This window comes from Pan paniscus, chromosome 15 (genome assembly GCF_029289425.2).
Source record: "Pan paniscus chromosome 15, NHGRI_mPanPan1-v2.0_pri, whole genome shotgun sequence".
Taxonomy (NCBI): domain Eukaryota; kingdom Metazoa; phylum Chordata; class Mammalia; order Primates; family Hominidae; genus Pan; species Pan paniscus.
Window position 1 is genome coordinate 36,818,718 of NC_073264.2, and position 10,832 is coordinate 36,829,549.

General features: G+C 39.4%; 1 pseudogene; it reads right to left on the reverse strand.

Annotated features, from left to right (window-relative positions):
• Positions 1 to 2,301: 2,301 nt before the first annotated feature.
• LOC100986574 (keratin, type I cytoskeletal 18-like) lies at positions 2,302 to 8,949 on the reverse strand (annotated as a pseudogene).
• Positions 8,950 to 10,832: the final 1,883 nt, after the last annotated feature.

Sequence of the window (10,832 nt, forward strand, 5' to 3'; positions counted from 1 at the left end):
AATTTTTATTCTTGTTATTGAATGAAGCTCTGATTGGTTTACTATATGACAAATATTCTTTGTATTTTAAGAATCTCAGGTAGCTCTCTATCTTTTTTCACATTGGTTAGAGAGGCAGGGATCAAAGTACAAAACTGGGACAGTCACTGCTTATGTTTGTGCTTTATCTCATTAAGTGCTGATCACCAGGAAGGCAAACAGCCTGTCACGAAATTTGCCTTGCAAAGAATATAATAAAGAAATCTTATGAAAAGAGGCTGAACAGAAGGTATGTTTAATCTGTTGTCATGTTGGTTAGCCCCAGTTTCAGACCAAGAGTGATGATACTTGGAAAAAAAATTGGGAGTCTGCCTGCGGGCAACATTTACCCCGATGTAGAGATTGCTACAGAAACCTAACTGTGGGAAGTTTTCAACACATAAGTAAGGATTTATTAAAGGAATTAATATCTTTGAAGGCTCAAAAAGCAATCCTATTTTCCTACAAGATGGATGAAAGGCAGAGATTTCAAAACATTTGCTAGAAAACATCAATAGCCAATCCTGCTGATTTAATTTTTTCAATCCCTCAGGCATCAAAAGAAGTTGTGACTTGTCTACATTGCCTCGAAAGCAAAGCAATATTGTAAATTAAAAATGACTGGAGCTTAGCTGGCTGCATTTCATTTTTAATTAGTTGAATTTTCAAATATTTATCAACATTTCTTAAGCTCAGAAGCTAAAGAACTTCCCCTCACATTTTTTTTGTGAAGAAGGTTGGTGATATTCACTTATACGTCAAGGAAAAAGTCGTTAGATTTAGCTGGCTATCACAAATACTAAAAGAAATGGTATTTAGTCATCTCCGTTTCTCTTCTTTTTTATTCTTGAGCAAGCAGAGACTTCCTATTCTTTTTAACCAGTTGGGAACTCACAAAACATAAACTCAGAGATTGATGGTAAAAATGAAAACAGATTCTGACAACATGTTACATCCCAATCACAAAAGTGTAACAAAGGCAAAAAATTTAATCCTCATTAGTGTAGTAGTGAGAAACAAAAAACCAATTTTTTTTTTTAAAGCAGCTGATTTTGCTTTAGGCACTTCGTCGAGGTGTGTGGTTAATTCATAAGCGGCAGGGGCAAGGTAGCCCCATATTTTGGAATTGGTTTGCCTCTGAGAATAAAAATTAAAATGAAAAGAATAAAAATGTAATAGATGAGGCTAATCATCTATTCAAAAATATATATTTTATTGACTACTCTTTTATGTCAGGTACTATTTTAAGCACTTGGGATAAAGTGGTGAACCAGAAGTCAAGGTCCCTGACATCATGAAGCTTATATTCATTTATAGAAATATTTAGTCCTAACCAATACTCTGTGAATGGTAGAGTTCTAGGAGCATCTAAACTCTTTTCAAGGTAACAAGTATATTTTCAAGAAAATGTGTCTGTATTAGTATATCTAAATCTTTAACCTTGTCAATTATATTTAATCTTACCTGAAAAATGTGTTAAAAAAGGAGACTAGAAAAAGGAGAGGCCAAGAGCAGGAATTTCTCAGTGTGTCTTCAGCATGGCCCTGGGCAGAGGAAGCAACTTCCACTCCCCTTAGCAGCTTCCAATCCCCTTTGCAAGTCTATTCTCAACAGTGAAGATGGATACATCAGACAAGCTTGATGCCATTAGTAACGGTGATCCAACTAACTCTCACTGCCATGAATCCAAAGTGATCAAGCAATCTTTGGTTACAGTGTGGCTTCCCATATGGATTTTCCCACAGAGAGAGGATGTGTTCTTTACAGCCCCAAGGACCCCAGTCCTTTTAAAGCTATAGTTCTTAAATCAGTCAGCATTAAACTTAAATTCTTAATTAATTAATTCTTAAATCAGTCAGCATTAAACTTAAATTCTTAATTAATTAATTCTTAAATCAGTCAGCATTAAACTTAAATCAGTCAGCATTCTAGTTTATATTTAAGTATCTCAGGGGCTTGATTATGAATCTGAACATTTTTGACTATTCTGACAAAACTGAATTTCTAGAATGATAAAGTTTTAGCTCAGACCCTCGAACAGTATTTCTCCAAGAAAAGTTAAAATTTATGGCATGAGAATCATCTAGGGAGCTTGTTAAACATACAGATTCCTGAGACTCATATTGTACTTATACTAAATCAGAATCTTTAAAGATGAGGCTCAAGATCTGCATTTTACCAAGGCTTCCAAATGATTCTAATGTACTTTAATAAAGCTGGAAAGTCACTGTCTGAGAAGCAAGGGATCGCATCTAATGAAGCTCTGTTTGGGCATTTGGCCAGTTTCCGACATAACATCTCCATCTTTATACATTGTAACAAAGTGTTTCAGCGAATTCCTGTCAAGGCTTGGTGTCTTTCACAATCTGGCCTCACTTTTACAGTCTCATTTCTCACCTTTCCTCTCAATCACTTTATGCTTCAACACTCTGAATACACGATTTTCATGGCTCTAGGCCTCTACATTACTTGAGGGTTTTTCTTTTTCGGGGAGAAGAGGGGGTGGACGACAAATAGCACCCCAGTTCCTTGCCTGAGTTCTAAACCAACCGAAGGAGGCAGTTTGAGAACAAAATATCACTATTATTACCAACAATGCCTAGATTGGAGAATGTGGCTTATATATGGAAACTAAAAGCCTTCTTAATTCTGAAGCCCAGAATTAGACATACTTACCCATCCTGTCTCAGGAAGAACAGGATAACTACTGGCCTCATCTCTCATAAGCAACCAATTATTTCTAAGCTTATGTAAGGCCAAGAGCAGACCAGGTCTATCAGACAGAGGAGGGAGGAAGGAAGTGGCTGAGTCAAGCATACCAAGTTCCTGCTCCCTAACTCATTAGTTAAAATAAGCAATTCCTCTACAACTGGGAAGAAATGATGAGTGAAGGGATGGAAAGAGTCCAGGACCATTGCTCTAATGGATGTCCCTTGACAAGAAAGGAAACAACTGGAGTGGAGAGTAATGCACCCCCATGACAGCATGCCCTACTGGTGCTTGAGGTACCCTATTACTCTCCAATCCTTTCTCTTAGTTTGACTACCTTATTCCTACTCATCTTTCAAGATATAGCACAAATGTTCACTCCTCTGTGAAGCTTGAGGAACTGAGGGGAGTACTCCCACCTTAATGCTGTCATAGGACTTTAAATGACTTTTATTATGGTACTTTTCATGTAATACACTTAGCTATTTTCTTTCTCTTATGAGTGTAGGGATTGTGACTTATATGTCTTTATATTTCCATAGTAGGTGTCCGATGAATTTTTGCTGAATGACTGTGAAAAAGAAGGTACATTCAAATATTTTTAAAGCTTAGTATTTTTAAGCCTGATTATAGCACCAAGACCAACAAGAAGACTAGTATTTTCCTTTATAGGATTTTCTTTTCTGAAAAAATTGACTAACAAATCTGGTCAAGGCTGATATTGCTTATTTAAGCCCCATCATAGAAACCCAATTGGCATCATCTTATTAACATGGCATATATGACTGATGATCTGATCCTAAAACAGGCCTTCTTTCAGTTACTGTAGCTTTACCTACTCAGGATAAACTAGTAGGTAATAATCACTTAAAAAAATTCTCCAATGAAGTAGAAACTACTAATAGAGAAGTTATTTCAGGTAAAACTTGAAATTTCAAAGTTCAATTATAAATTTATATTATGATTAATGATTTGCAAGTATGTTTTATAATGGGAATGTTTCTCTTTCTTTTCTTTCTTTTTTTTTTTTTTTTTTTTTTTTGAGACGGAGTCTTGCTCTGTTGCCCAGGCTGGAGTGTAGTAGCAGGATCTCAGTTCACTGCAACCTCCGCCTCCTGGGTTCAGGCGATTCTCATGCTTCAGCTTCCCGAGTGGCTGGGATTACAGGCGCCCGCTACCATGCCTGGCTAATTTTTGTATTTTTAGTAGAGATAGGGTTTTGCCATGTTGGCCAGGCTGGTCTCGAACACCTGACCTCAGGTGATCGACCCGCCTTGGCCTCCCAAATACTTTTTCTCTTTCTCTCCAAGTATATATGTTGTCTCTAATTGTGTAAAGAAAGGATAAAAGGCATTTTACTTTTAAATTTCAACACTACAGGCCAGGCATGGTGGCACATTCCTGTAATCCCAGCACTTTGGGAGGCTGAGGTGGAAGGATCACTTCAGGTCAGGAGTTCCAGGCCAGCCTGGGTAACAGAGGGAGATCCCATCTCTATAAAACATAGAAAAAATTAGCCTGGTATGGTGGTGCACGCTTATAGTCCTAGCTACTTGGAAGGCTGATGCAGGAAGATCACTTGAGCCCAGGAGTTAGAGGCTATAGTGAGCTATGATCATGCCACTGTACCCTAGCATGGGTGACAGAGTGAGACCTTGTCTCAAAAAAAAAAAAGTTCAATACTATATGTCTTTATAGCAGGGATGATTTATAATTATGAAGTGGAGTTATAATTATGAAATGAAACATAAGATTTTCAGCTTTAATTGATAGCACCAATTTGTAGATCCTTGTAAATAACACAAAAAGTTATTTGTGTGGTACTCTTAATTTTAAGATGAACGTTTGACGTTAGAGAATATATAACTGTCCCTATGTAAAACTGGCTTGTTTTCAAACTTACCTTTTGTTTCAATTATTAGTTGTGGTAAATCTCCCAAATGATTTGTAAATAGCATGTATTAAGTGGTAAAATGCACTGAGCTAGGATCTGCTCAAGGCTAAATCTCTCCCTGTTCATTTCGAAAAACACAAAACAAAAAACAAAACAAAACATACCAAGTAGAAAGACTAGGAGCGGTGGCTCATGTCTGTGATCCCAGCACTTTGGGAAGCCTAGGTGGGCGGATCCATTGAGCTCAAGAGTTGAAGACCAGCCCAGTCAACAAGGTGAAACCCCATCTCTACCAAAACCAAAACCAAAACAAAAAACTCCACAAATATTAGCCAGACGTGGTGGTGCACGCCTGCAGTCCCAGCTACTGGGGGGCTGAGATGGGAGGATCACCTGAACCCTGAGAGGTTGAGGCTGCAGTGAACCGTGATTGCACCACCACACTCCAGCCTGGGTGACAGAGTGAGACTGTGTCTCAAAAGAAAAAAAAAAAAAAGAGAGAGAGAGAGAAAGATACAACTACTTAAAGAACATCCCAGCAAGAGATATATTTGACCTGTTCTGTTAAAGAGATCCAACAGATTTGGGAGTGGATAGGACAATCAAATAATTTTCAAAATCAGTCTTTAATGTCATTTTAATACATTTATTTCTATTGGTATAATCCCAGACATTCTTTAATTCTGTTTCAAACAGGTGTCTGTTAGTGTACTTTCTTCCGTTTAGGACCTACCGTAAACTTAAAAATTGATCTGTTTTGTCAATCAGCATCTGTTAAACTCAGGGTCTATATTTCAGTAAATGTGCTTCTGTTTAACTATCTTTTTACGGTCATAAGAGAAATAAACATATAAAATAAATGCATGTCAATGCATAGCTGTGCAGGAGTACAGATGTTTTATTAATGAAAATGAATCCAGCTTTTTGTAAGTCATGGCAGCAATATAACATTTCATTGTTTGGTTCTGTGCTAGACAGTCCCTGCTGTTTCCACATAGAAATTCCTGTAATGCTTAATGGACATCTGGAAGAATTCAGCCAATTAATCGAATTCATGTAGGAGCTAGGCTAATGGCTGTCTGAAAGGCAGATTACATTAAATCAAACTTGCAATATGAATGAAAGCACTTAATCATACATGCAACATTCATTAGATGCGACACAGCAAGTGTTTTGATTACTTTAATGAAAGATCAGGTAAAGTGCATCAGCTGAACAGATTGAAAAGACAGCATGCTTACAAATGTTTGATTATGCTGAATATCAACAGAAACAGTGCCAGTAATTTATAGCAAAACATATTTGTAAGTGTCTAGAGCTGGTGAACTCAGTGAAATTCAAAGCCCATGCTTAAAACAATAATTAATAGCCATATATGATAAAACTTTAATCGGATGTCAGGAAAAGAGACAGATTGCCAGAAGTTTAGTAATTTATAGTCACTGGGTGCCTTCATATTTTGAATGGCTTGAAATATCTTTGAACCTCAATTTCATTTACTTTGAGGTACACAGTTCTTGAGTCATAAGGTGTTATTATACTAAAAACACTGTACTAAAAGAGGAATTAAATTTGTATGTTGGGCTTTAAAACCTCATGCCAGGAATTAAAATGCTATTCTTAATAGTTGTTTCTGCCTATTTCATGAATATTTCCACTTTTTCCTTTTTAATTATCTCATTGATTTTTCCCTAATATTCTACAGAAAGAAAGGCTAAAAAGTACATTTTCTAGATAATAGTATTATAAGTCTTGTAATATATTATAGCAAATGCTATTTGCAGCTTTTTGGATAAAATAAAAAAGATACAGCAGTGGTCCCCAACTTTTTTGGCACAAGGGACTGGTTACATAGAAGACAATTTTTCCATGGAGAGGGGTGGGGGTGGGAATGGTTTTGAGATGAAACTGTTTCACCTCAGATCATCAGGCATTAGATTCTCATAAGGAGCACCAACCTAGATCTCTCACAGGTGCAGTTCACAACAGGGTTCGTGTGCCTACGTGAATTTAATGCTGCTGCTGATCTGATAGGAGACAGAGCTCAGGTGGTAATGCTTGCTTTCCTGCCACTCAATTCCTGCTATGTAGCCTGGGTCCATGGCCCTGGGGTTGGGGACCCCTAAGATAAAGGATATATGTATCCTTTTATATTTCATATATTAAATAATTATTTTATAATAAAATTATGAAATGTATATTTTACATAATTTTCCATATATATATATATAATTTCCTTTCGGTTCTCTCTTTTTTTTTTCCCCAGAGATGGGGTTGGTCTCATTATGTTCCTTAGGCTGGTCTTGAATTCCTAACCTCAAGTGATCCTCCTGCCTCAGCCTCCCAAGTAGCTGGGATTACAGGTGCCAGCCATCACACCCAGCTTTCTTTCTTTTTTTCTTTTTTTTGAGATGCAGTCTTACTCTGTTGTCCAGGGACCGGTAGTTGGTAAAGAAGGTGGTGGAGCAAGTGGAGAGCGCAGTGGCACAGCCTCTGCTCACTGCAGCCTCCACCTCCCAGGTTCAAGTGATCCTTCTGCCTCAGCCTCCCCAGTAGCTGGGACTACAGGCGTGCACCATCACACCCGGGCTAATTTTTATATTTTTAGTAGAGACAGGGTTTCACCATGTTGGCCAGGCAGGTCTTGAACTCCTGACTTCAAGTGATCCACCTGCCTCAGCTTCCCGAAGTGCTGGGATTACAGTTATGAGCCACCGTGCCTGGACACCCAGCTTTCTGTAAGTACTTTTAATACTAGACAGGACTGACTTTAAAGGTGGTGGAAACCACTTTTTTTGGGGTTTAACAGAAGGACTTTTTTTTTTTTTAACCTCTGAACTTTTTATTGGCTTCCTGTTCCCCAAAGGGTATCCTGCTTCTGCTGGCTCAGTGTCTCAGAACTTCTGTGTCACTGGTCTCAGACACTACTTTCCCATCCACTATCCTGCAGGTGGTGGTCTTGTGGATGGTTTGCATGGAGTTGCTGCTGTCCAGGGCATCATCAAGATTGAAGTCCTCCCTGTCTTCCAGCAGGCGGTGGTAGGTGGTGATCTCAGCCTCCAGCTTAGCTTTGATGTTCAGCAGGGCCTCATACTTCTGGGCCTGGTGCTGCCCCTCTGCCCGTGTGTGCCAGCAAGATCCCATTGAGCTGCTCCATCTACATGGGTAACGTGTCTCTACCTCTCTCAGGCTGTTCTGCAAGCTGAGCTTCAGATTTCTCATTGGGTCCAGGTAGATCTCCAAGGACTGGACTGTATGTCTCAGCTCCGTGAGTGTATTCTCAGCAGCTCCAATCTCGGCGAACTGCGTGGTGACCACTGTGGTGCTCTTTTCAAACTGCTGGGACCAGTAGTCTAGCTCCCCTCAGTTCTTCTGAGCCAGCTTGTCATATTGGGCCCAGGTGTCTGCCATGATCTTGCTGAGGTCCTGAGATTTAGGCGCATCTACCTCCCCAGTCAACCCAGAGCTGGCAATCTGGGCTTATAGGCCTTTTACTTCCTCTTTGTGGTTCTTCATGAAGAGCAGCTTCTCCTTGAGAACCTCTATCTCTGTCTCCAGCTGCAGCTGAGTGACATTGGTGTCATCAGTGATCTTGTGGAGCCCATGGATGTCGCTCTCCACAGACTGGCTCATGACCATTCTGTCTCATAGTTGACTCTAAAGTCATCAGCAGCAAGATGGGCACTGTCAATCTGCAGAACGATGGAGGCATGGCTCACAGTATTTGCAAAGATCTGAGCCCTCAGATCCTTGATGTTCTTGAAGTAATGCCCCCAATCTCTGACCTGGGGCCCCTTCTTCTGCAGGTGCTCCTGCATTTTGCTCTCCAGCTTCCATTTCTTGGTCTCCAGGCTCCTCACTCTGTCCAGGTAGTAGGCCAGGGAGTCATTCAGGCCTTGCATGGTCTCCTTCTCATTCTGGATGCCCTCCACTCCTGCCAGACCCCTGGCCATCCCCACAGCCAGGCCCCCAGACCCCAAGTTGCCCCAGAAACTGGTGGAGTGGGACATGGAGATCTGGGAGCCCAAGCCCCCAGCACCTGCATAGATGTTGGCCATGCTGCTGACTGGCAGGGCGCCATAGCTTGGCGGCTTGATAGAGCCCAGGGACTGGTAGTTAGTAGAGAACATGGTGGACCAAGTGGTGAAGCTCATGCTATCCAGGGAGGAAAGCGAGAGGGCAGGACTCAGGTTTTGCTGAGGTCCAGAAGGACTGGTTTTTATCTCTCTAGAGTGATATAAGTGTGATTCTGAAAACAGGGAAATGGACATAGGATCTTTCAAGTCCTTTTTAGATATTTTCTTCAACTCAAGCCAATGAATATGCATTAAGCACTCAACTGTTTTAGGTGCTATGGGTTATATCAAGATGTGAGATAGATGGTTGTAGCTATAAGGAGTTTATAATACTCTATTCACCAAAACAACACAAAGAAAAATTAAAGCAACAGCAAAAACAAACAAGAGAACAACACAACGTAGAATATATTCAAGAAGTAGAATGTGAAGTGCAGATTTATAAATTTTGTAGAAAATTAAAGAAGAGCTAAAATAATGAGGAAGTTTGCATTTGAGCTGCTTAATTTACTTGATAAGAGATATAATTTCAAAGAATTAAAATTTCATTATTCTAGAATTATGTCTTAGTCTGTTTGGCTGCTATAACAAAATGCCATGCACCGGGTAGCTTTCAAAAAACAGAATTCTTTTTTGTCACACTTCTGGAAGCTGGGAAATCCAAGATCGACTCCAGTAGACTCAGTATCCACTGAGGCCCCACTTTCTGGTTCACAGATGGAGATGGTGTCTTTTAGCTGTATCCTCACAAGGTGGAAGGGATAAATGAGTTCCCTTAGGCCTATTTTATAAGGGTACTAATCCCATTAAAAGGCTCCACCCTCATGACCTAATCACGTCCTAAAAGGCCTTACCTCCTAATACCATCACCTGAGGGGTAAACATTCAGATCATAGCAAAGCATTATCGAAAAATCTATGAATACTGTTTTGTTTTCTTACAGAGATTTAAAACATTGAGTGTTTCTCCAAGCACTTTTCAAACATCAAATTGTACAACATATTATTAGGTTAAATGAGTTGACTGTTTTTACAACAGGCTAGAAATTCTTTCTCTTAATTTCCTCCCATTATACACACATTCACAAAAAGGGAAAGAAGAACTCGCTGGCTCAGAATATGACCATTGTTTATAGTTTACCTACCAAATACTTCTTTTTCTACCTATGACCTCTTGAACCCTAGTAACATACTAAGAATATAACTAAAAGGAAAGCCTCATGCAATGCTACTTAAGCCTTCCTAAAACATTTAGCTCAGTTACTTCAAAATGTCCACATTGTTAGTTACTTAAACTATATAATCACACATCATATAACATATTTTTAGTCAATGGACCACATATACAATGGTGATCTCATAAGCTTATAATACCATATTTTTACTGTACCCTTTCTATGTTTAGATTGCCTACAGTATTCAGTACAGTAACATGCTGTCCAGGTTTGTAGACTAGGGACAATAAGGTATACTATATAGTCTAGATGTGTAATAGGCTATACCATCTAAGTTTGTGCACAAAGATGAAATTGCCTAACAATGCATTTTTCAGAATGTATGCACTTCGTTAAGTGATACATGACTGTAAAGTAAAAAACAGCAGCCCAGCGTGGTGGCTCACACTTGTAATCCCAGCACTTTGGGAGGCTGAGGCAGGAGGATCAAGACCACCCTGGGCAACATAGTGAGACCTCATCACTACAAAAAATAAATAAAATTAGCTAGGTGCAGTGGTCTACACCTGTAGTCCTAGCTACTCAGATGGCTGAGGTGGGATGATCGCTTGAGCTCAGAAGTTTGAGGCTGCAGTGAGCTATGATAATGCCACGGGACTCCAGCCTGGGCAACAGAGCAAGACCCTGCCTCTAACACTAACAGAAAAACAAAAGAAATGGCATTGTTGTTCTGAACTCTCTGCTCTGTCCCATTTATTTGTCCCATCTCTTATTATAAATGGTTAAATAATCTCAGAATTTCAAGTTGTTAATGTTCTGTTTGGAAATGTAATAATTATTTGTATTAGCTCAAGTAGGTAGAAATAAACTAAAAGACTTTATATTTCTCTCCACTGGCAAACCCTCACCTATTTCTTTGTCTGATTGATCAAGAACTGTCACTTCAAATATGTTTTTAATC